Genomic DNA, 9,620 nt, shown 5'->3' with positions numbered 1-9,620 from the left:
TTGCTGACAGAGTAAAGGGGGTTAAGAGAGGTGGATGAACTCTGAATGGAACAAGGAGTGATACCAAAGAGCCCTGTAGGCTGTCAAAGAGGTGTCAAAACTCAGGAGGGAGCAGAAAGACCAAGAACATTAGCATGAAGGAAGAAGTCCATCAAAGCACATCTGTGTATCTATGAGATCTTGAGACTGACAGCTGCATTCAGGCTCACACACATCCATGCTGTGTTCTCTGCCTGCCTTTCCCATGGACCAAAACCTGCCTCATGCCTCAGCTGCAGTTCTGTTTGCAGGGGAAGGATGCCTTGGGCTGGAAGGGCAGGGCTGGGCACTGGCTGTGCCCCATGTGGGACAGTGAGCAGCATCACTCCTCTGCATGCTGCCAGCAGCACCCACCACAGCACTTCCAGTGAGAGAGGCAGTGTGGGCTTTTTTCCTCTGGAGCACAAGGAGCTGCATGTGGCTCCTCCAGCTCTCCATCAGCTTGCAAGTGTACAGTTCGTCACTTAGACTTGCAAGAACTAAGGCCGGTCACTAACAATGTCAGGCTGCACAAGCAGAGATGCTTTTTTCACTCCACACTGGAATATAGACTATTTGATTTTCATTGCCAGAAAATCTCCTTTTGTAGACCGCAGAATGGCAGCAAACTGCCTGACTGGGTTTGCCTAGTGCTGTATTAATGTGCTGAGTGTGCTTGGACATACCAGTCTCTGTATTCCCAAGAACAATCCCTGTGTGGGCCTTAGCCCAAAATTAGAGAGCACTAGGCTGCAGGACTGGGGAACCGTCCGGACAGATTACACAGGGCTTAAGATCAGAGCTGTGCACAGCTTAAGGTGATAGCAACTCAGGAGGCCATGCTTGCAGGAAGGTGAGATGACAACCCCAAGCAGGACCATGCATGTAGTGTGCATGCAAGGGTGACCATATGTGCACCATGCCCCTCTCGTGGGCCAGAGAACTCCTGGAGACATCTAACCCCCCTTCAGCCAGCTGTCAGTGACTGCTTAGATGGCTTTTGCACCATCCCATGACACCAGCGCAAAGAGTAAAGGATAGCTTCCTGGCTCTCACTTCCTCAGTTAACGACTACCACCACTAATTAACTGTCAGTAACATGGAGCTATTCTTGGCCATAGGTGGATCTTAATGAGGTCATACTGGTTGCGGGTAATGTAATATATTACTCTGTGAAGTACTTTGGGATGCAGCATGAGAAGACTAGTCGGGAAGTGCCAAAGCAGTAATCCAAGTCAGGATTTTCCCCGGTAAGGTAAAATGTTCCATACTTGCTGTGCCTCTGAGAAATAAAGCATCGAAGTCGCATTGGCTCTGGTGCAATGCTGTAAAGATTTCCAGATTCATCGGTGGAAACAGAGAACTACTGTGCTCAAGAGGTGGGTCCCTCTTTGGAGTAAAAGAAGTGCAAGGCATTTATTTTTTCCTTAAAGCAACTCAGAAGACCCAAACCCCACCTCGTGGGAAGGCGGGAAGCATGGGGCAGGGGGCAGACGGGCAGACAGCAGCAGGGTCACGTCATCCAGCCCGTGCTAGGACTGCAGCTGTACTCTAGGTGAACTCTACCAAATTAGCTGTACACGGTGCTGCATTCCCTCCTTTCTTGAATGATCAAAGTGGCTGGATCCAGTCCCAGCTTTCTGCAGATAAGCAGGTCACAGGACTAGTTTGCACCTCTCTGCTGCTTGTAATACACCATGTTACAGATTCCTCTGGATTTCCTACTTTGTGCCCATATACACTGGATACTGGTGGTCACATTTTTTCCCTTCAGCCTTCTGAGCTAATCTGGTGACCTGGGATACTTCTACTGACTCTTAACAGCAGTACAGACTCTTTGGCAGTGTTACATCTGATCGTAAACTACTACCACTGTTCTTGCCCAAATGCACTTTACGATTCCCTTGTTTTATATAAAAAGCTCATTTTGTCCTTTGAAAGGCTTCTCTTCCCAGGGCAGCAGCACGAGGGCAGGTGCAGCAGCTCAGCAGCCTGGCTTGGAGCAAACACTTTCTGAATGGTGCAGGCAGACAGACGAGGCCATACCTGGTTTGGTGAGCCATGAGGCATCCCTAATGGTTGAGCAAAATGTATGTGAAGAACAAGGGGGAGGAGGGAGACAGCAATAACTGGAAATCCATTTCACTTGCATAGAAGCGTTAATTAGTTGTTTATCTGCAGGCACACTGCCGGCTTCACAAAGGCAAACACAAGTTAAGGCAATTAATTACTGGCAGGGTCTGGGAGACTATCTCCATAATTAAAATTTGTGATCAAGCAGCAGCAATGGGTAATTCAAAAGCAAACAGCAGAACATATACATATATATTCCTCTTTAAAAAGATAACAGGGGTTTGTGTCATAGGACTGGGTAATAAATTGACTGTAATTTTAACCATTGCTGTTGTTGAAGCAACAGATACATTTCTAACAAAAAAAGCAATAATTTTAGAGTAATTTTTTTTACCTATGCATTTTATCTGTCAGTATAAGTAGACATATGTTGAAAATCTGCAAGAATTTAAGTCAATTCCAACAGATAGTTTTGGATGGAAAAACTGAGATAAAATTGAGAAAAAAAAAGTTTTCAGAAAGATTTATTTAATTTTTGAATGCTAGATCATGACCTAATGTTCCTATTTTAATTAAAAGATAAAAAGAAATCCCTGAGTCCAAAGTACTCTGTTGATTCGAAGGTAAATATTTTTCCCAGTTCTCACACCCAGCTATAGCAGCAATAGATAGCACATGCTCCCAGGGTCCATCCTCCTCAGAACATAAACTGTTTTTAAGAACCGAAAGAGAGAGAAATTAAAACAGAGGTATCTTATCAGCAAAGAAAAAGATATGGCAATGCTTTGGATAAAGCATTTAAAAGTTTTAATTTGTTTGTGAAAAATACGTTGTGTGTAATAATAGAATAGCATGGAATTAAACTTGTACAACTCCAGTGGGACTGGAAGCATTTTGAAGATTTTGGCTTGGGATACTTCTTTATAATTTTTTTTTTTAAATATCTGATATCTGGAGCAATGAAGACTGTTCCCAAAATAAAAGTGACATTCATAATTATTTTCATAGCCTATTTTTGACAAGGCTGATTGATTGAATATGATTTCCAACTAGTGTATTTTAAAAGCGACACATTTGTCTTTCATGTTTTCTGTTCACAAAGATATTTATTATTGAAAATTGCTCACAACGTCTTTTCCAGAATATTTTTTGGCCAGCAGACGTTATAAGACAAGCTGTGAGTATTGTCCAGCCTATATCTGAGCTGTGTTCATCATGGATAGTGACTGTTGCATTTTCTGTGCTCTGCTGGGTCTGAAAAGTGCCTGCAAACAAAGTTCTGGAGGTGCTGCTCCCAACCATTCCTCAAAACTCCCACTTCCAGGCTTTGCACGTCATGAAAGATCAACTGCTTTTTCAGGAATATTGCGCCAAGAAGCCAACAGAAAGGTTTGCTGAAATGTTTCCATGCGGAAAACAGAAAAGAAATGAGCAGAATAAAGTTCAAACTGATGCCAACAAACTATATTTGGTACGGCACAGCCTGTTTCTCACAACTGCGCTCAGAGGTGAAGAAAACGTTTCCCCGGGCCGAAGGGCTCCCCGGAGGCGAAGGGGCTCCCGACGCGCAGGACGCGCGGCTCTGTGAGGGCGCTTCGCAGCGATGAAACCCGGGATCCCGTGTCAGCTGCTTACCCTGGAAGGCTTCCCTTTTCATACGTGCAAGTTACAAATTCACAGCAAAAAGTTGCACGAAATGGAGCTGTAATGTTATATCTAAAGATGTAATTCAATTATAAACTGACTATTGTGGCCATTTGCCATGAAAGAAAAGTCTGATTAATGAAAAGTTAAAACCCAAGACTAGCCCTTGATATACAATGACCACAAAAGAACAACCCACAAAAAAACAAATTCAATTATGTGAAATATTATTTCTTGATCGTTCTTTAGCCTCCTAGTTCGGACACTAAAACATTCCTGATGTAAGAATGGGAAAGGGTGAGACCAAGATTTTATCCCCTGCTGACAAATTAGGTTTTGCAGCTTTTCTACAGTGCAACACTTTTTTCTTTCAGAATAGTATCCACCTGAAACATTTACCTTATAACATAGCTGCTAAGACCTAAGTTATGCGGGAACAGGAAAAGTTAAAAAAAAAGGCGGGGGGGGGGTGGCAGAAAGATTGAGGAAAAAAAAAAAGAAAAACAGATTGAAAAGAAAACAAAGTGAAGAAAGAATAAAATTGAAATTAAAAAAAAAAAAAGAAAATAAACCTTAGATAATGGCAAATAAGCTTTGTGAGAAAGCAAGGATTTATCTTTCACTTTTCTGCACTTACTTTTTTTTCCTTTTTATGCTATAATTTTCACAAGAAAAAGTGAAATAACAACAATGAATAACCGGCACACCAGTGTAAAAAAAATCAAAAATACTTGTGAAATCGGGGATTTTGGGGGGGCATTTACAGTTGCCCCTTAGAATAACTTAAAAAACATAAATGTAATGCTTACCATTAGTAGGCTCACAGTCCACACCAGAGAAGGTACAAAACTTTAAGCCATCAGCTGAGGCTGAGGAAAAAGTCATTGCTAAATTAGCAGAGTCGAACTTCAGTCAGTCAAATAGAAGACTCCCCTTTCTACCAGTTATATTAGACGGCCAGTCTTCTCCAGCTCGACAGCCATCTGCACCTCTTTAACTTGTCATATTTGGTTTGATTGAAATGTTCACATAGTAAAAAAAAAAATACAGAACTTTGAGGCGGCAGGAATCTTACTGACAAGCTTTGTAAAAATTAAACCTATTAACCAAAAAAAAGCAGCTAGACAAAGAGGCCAATATACAGACATTTTATTGTGGCAGGTTTTATTGTGAATTGTAAATTGCACAGTAACTAGTTTACAAAAGTCAGCCAACTACATTATCCAGGACAAGTACGAATCTCACCCCAATTTAATAATGTGACTCTTTTGTAGCATTATTTGGAATGACCCTCGAAATAGCCACAAAGCAGCGCATGTTTTTCATGTTGAATCATCATCCAAGCATTGCTGTCATTTTCCTAATGTCACCACACCGACCTGTCAGTGCCCTGCCATGGAACACTTTTGCACAGCGGTTATCAGGATGCCTTGCACTGGGATATTGCAACTACCACCAGTCTTGAAATGCTTTCTTGAGACTTTGTATGCATGCTGTGCCACTCTCACATTCAGAGCTCTCTCTCACAGCGACCTTGCTCTTTTGCTTAGGAAAACATTCAGTAAGCTTACTCCGAGCAAAAACAATAAAAAAACAAAGCACATATTCTCACAGAGGGGAAACAGAACTGCACCTTGACAGGCATGTATAACATCTGCCAATGTACTCGGCCAAAAAGCTTGTAAGAGATACACCCTTCACAAAACGCATGTCATCTATTTAGGTATGTCTACGCAATCTGTAAATTGATTGTAAATTTGCATTAAAGTGCAAAATATACCAACAAACAAGTATCCAAATGAGTGGTATTTTTGGGAGGAGGGAAAAAAAATGGAAGTTCCTGTAAGCGTCAGCACATTTACCTCACATAAAGAACCTCAGTTTAAAAACCAGGTATCTTAAAATCAGTATTTTTCTGCATAGCAGATATTCAGGTTGATAATACTACATTTGATTTCCCATATGAAAAATACGGTACGTGAAAATACGGTACATGATGTACGTGGTACATCAGAAGACAATTTGTAAAACTGAAAAATCTTGGGAATTTCACTGCTACATGGCTGAATGTCTTAGTTTTATAAAATGTTGAGGATTTATGAACCACTTGCAAAGAAACAGTAAAACTGTGCATATACAGAAGCACTTCATTAAACCCTTGCATAAATCTTTACATATAACTAAAGTACGTAGAGTCAGCAAAGCAAAAGTAGAAGAGTTAACATCTTTTATTTCCCATTCTAGTGAGTCTTTTTTTCCCCCACTTAAACAGCTACATATGGGAAGATCCTCTCTTTTTACAGGTGGCATAAAGGGATGATATTTTGTCACTGAAGATGCTCAGGGAGGTGGTGGAGTCCATCCTTGGAGACAGACAAAACCCATATGGACATGGTCCTGGGCAACCTGCCCTAGCTGCTCCTGCTTTGAGTAAGGGTTTGGATCAGATAAGCTCCAGAGGTTCCTTCCAACTTCAACCATTCTGTGATCCTGGTATCTTCATTAACAAGAATGATGTGTGATGTTGCACAAACATGTCTGTTAATCACATACTAGTCAATTTTGTATGTGCTGTACAATAGAAAGGAAGTGTTTTTAACAAGAAAAAAAATCCATATAACTTTCACAGTTTAAATAAGATTCAATTATACAATTCTGTTTTCCCAGAAGGTGTCTTACAGCTGAATGGCTTAGTGCATTTTTAAGTGCTGTAAGACTACAGAAAATTTTCCCTTACTTGAGTTCTTTAATTTTCTATTTGATGATGAACTGACAAAAAATTGAGATAGATAACAGTTCTAAATGTTGCATTTCATTGATGGTTCATCATGGCATAGATTTTACATGATTTTATGTATAACGTAACAAAACTGCCATTCCCCACCCCTACTCTGAACTGTTTTTTATGAGAAAGAAGAACTCCACAACAAAAAACATAACATTGTATTTAGAAAGTCTCTGTTTGAACCATTAGTGAGGCCTTTTCTTTTCCCCAGTCTGAGTTTTCTCAGCCAGCAAATCTGTACCACATAAGATCACAAATCACAACATTCTTTTTTTCAGTGCATGCTATTTTTGATGCTGTCTCAGAAGAGCTCACGCACAGCTGGCTCCCCTAGTCCCATTTTATTCTTTGTACTGGTAGATGGTCTAAAAAAGGGAGAACTGTTTGGACTTCAAATGCATGGTCATTTTCATAAATTTGCTGTGCACTGTATATACTGCATCCCTCTGTTTCTTCCTAGCCAGGATGGACCCTTCACCAGCCCCAAAGTGGCTCCCCTGAGGCTGAACACAACCACTTGCTTTCACAGCAGTGGCTGAGCAAGACTGCAGTCATTCCCAGTTGTTAAACTGTGCCTAAAAGAAAAGGAGTTGTTGATACAAATTCAAGGGCAACAAAAGTGACTCTGGGTTAAGAAATGTTGGGTAGTTGTAAATAAAATATTATCTTGCCCTACTTCTTGGAGGCTATAATATTTTCCCAGCTTCCTCTTCATAGCGCCCCATAGTTTGTAACTGCATTTGGCAAAAGCTTATCTTCCACAGTCTGAGTGTGGAAGAGTTTTGTTTATCTATTGTGTTCATTATTATGAGATTAGACAGTAGCCACCACCCACTGTAACCATCACGTGAAATGAGGAATGTGTGAAGATTTACTGCTTACTGTCTAAATGCAGCTTGGAAATATATCTCTGCAGGAATAAGCTTGCTTTTCAACTTAAAAAATATAGAGCGTACCTTGCTTCAGAATGCTGAGGAAAATCAACATAGCAGGAAATCCCCATGTTGACACTTTCAGGTTGGTGCCACTGTTCTGATCTCAGGAAAAGAAATGACTTACAAGGACAAGCTATAAGCTGGGGTCAGCAGCCTCTGTGATGGAGCAGTCTCAAAGATCCCTGACTGCTCGACTCAATGGTGGCATTCAGTCACATCTACAGCACCTTCTCAGCCTCCCAGCTTGGTTGCAACAATAGAGCCAGAGATCAAATCAGGACGAAAAAGGCTATAGTGGAAGTCAAAAAAGACTGGTTTCCTCCTTCTTGCCAAACCACTGATTGCATGACTGCTTTATTCCCTCACAGGTTTCCATGGCTCCTCCAACACAGTTCCTCCTGCACAAAAGATCATGTACTGTTGTTCATCTTTGTAGATCACTCGTGCTTTGCTTTCTATAACTGTACCATGATAGCAAACTTCACCTGTCACCTTCTGATTACAGTCATCCAGTGTCACAAAACAAACTGCTCATAACCCCCAAGAGGGCTTGTGGGGCAAAAGACAAAAGCTGAAGGTAGGTAGCGTTTCACATATTGCTAATTTTGGGACTGTGGGAGTGGTAAGAAGGAGCTGCCTCGGACATGCTTCCAGGTGGTGGGGGACAGGTGCTCCCTCCAGCCACTGTTGGGCTGTGGAGAGAAAACCCACGTACACACCTCAGCCTCACCACAGGCTGCTCTGACCCACTGCCCCATCTGGGTGACCAGGGACCAGGTCCCCAGGGAGTACTGCTGTGCCCCATGGGAATGCCTCAGTGTCACAGCCTCACTGAAACCATACAGAGACAGAGACACTGAGCTGAGCTGGCTGAGAGAGGAAGCTTGTCTTGCACGGTCCATGTCCTCCACAGACTGTTCAGAGGAAGAGCCTAATTTAAGGAGTGGGATCAGGGTATGTGGAAACCTTCACATTTTCAGCTGTCAGAGCTCAGTAGGATTTTACCTACATGTCTCCTCCAGCAACAGTATCTCAGCAGCATCGTGCCCCAAGACACAGCATCAGCCCCAAATGCTGCTGAGGGCAGCCCCCCACCCTGAGCCACCCACCCCCCTCATGGCTACATCAAAAGACTCTCCCCAGAACTTATTAATGAGTTTTCTTTAGTCTGCCCAGCTGAAAAGTACAGTGGCATTAAATTGCATACTTTTTTAAAAAAACAAAACAAAACAAAACAAACAAAGCCTCCAAGCCTGACAGGCAAGGGCAGGGATGGGATTAGGCAAACATCCTATACAGACGGTTCCTCTTTCTGTCTGTCAGCTTGTAAGTGCTTTCTCTTCTGGAACTATACAGTACTAACTGAGCCGGAAACAGCTATTTAAAAAGTGATTATATTGTGACATTTTTGTTTGACCTAACATCAAGTCATGTGCAGCTTAAATGTCAGCAAAGCTATTTACTATAGGGACAGACAGGCCCTAGCATGCTTAAATCTACACAGCGTCTCAAAACTGTATGTTGTCTCCACTCAGTGCACATGAATGCTGCTGAAGCCAAGATGTAAAGTATGGCACTTTGTAAGCTGCGATGATTGACTAATGTGCTGGGTGGCACAATGCATTCAGTGAGAGGCTCACAGAGAGGAAGACAAAATAATGGCTAATTAAAGCAAATATCAGGTTAGAAAGCAGGAGAAAAAATAAAAGTTTCCCTTGGATCAGCAAGAGCATGCCAATAGCTGGTGTGCTTCATCCAGGGATGTCTGAGGAGCTCAAATATTTGGACAAAAATAGCAAGCAGAATTTATTTATTTATTTTTTTTTTAATTAGGCAGCACAGGAGCTGCATTGGCCATATGAGAGAGGAGGGAGCACAGCCCCCAGCTGCGGCTGTGGGTGCTGCCCTCAGCATCCTCCGTGCAGCCCTGCAGCCGAGCCCCCTGGCCTCGGGGCTGAGCCCCCCAGGGCTGGCAGAGCACAACCCTGGCCCCCCGGCTGCGGAGCACACGCCGGGTGACAGAGAGTCAGGAGGTCTTCCGGGCCCTCTCACCAGCCGGCCAAATAATAGCCAAGTGGTAGGGGAGAACGAGGCTAATGCAGCTAATTACATGTGTCTCTCCCTGCGTGAGAACCGACAGGAATGAAGCAGATTCTGGTCCCGTG

The sequence above is a fragment of the Columba livia genome, chromosome 3, assembly GCF_036013475.1.
Source record: "Columba livia isolate bColLiv1 breed racing homer chromosome 3, bColLiv1.pat.W.v2, whole genome shotgun sequence".
NCBI lineage: Eukaryota > Metazoa > Chordata > Aves > Columbiformes > Columbidae > Columba > Columba livia.
The sequence above is the reverse complement of the archived record's forward strand: the minus strand, read 5'-3'. Positions refer to the sequence as shown.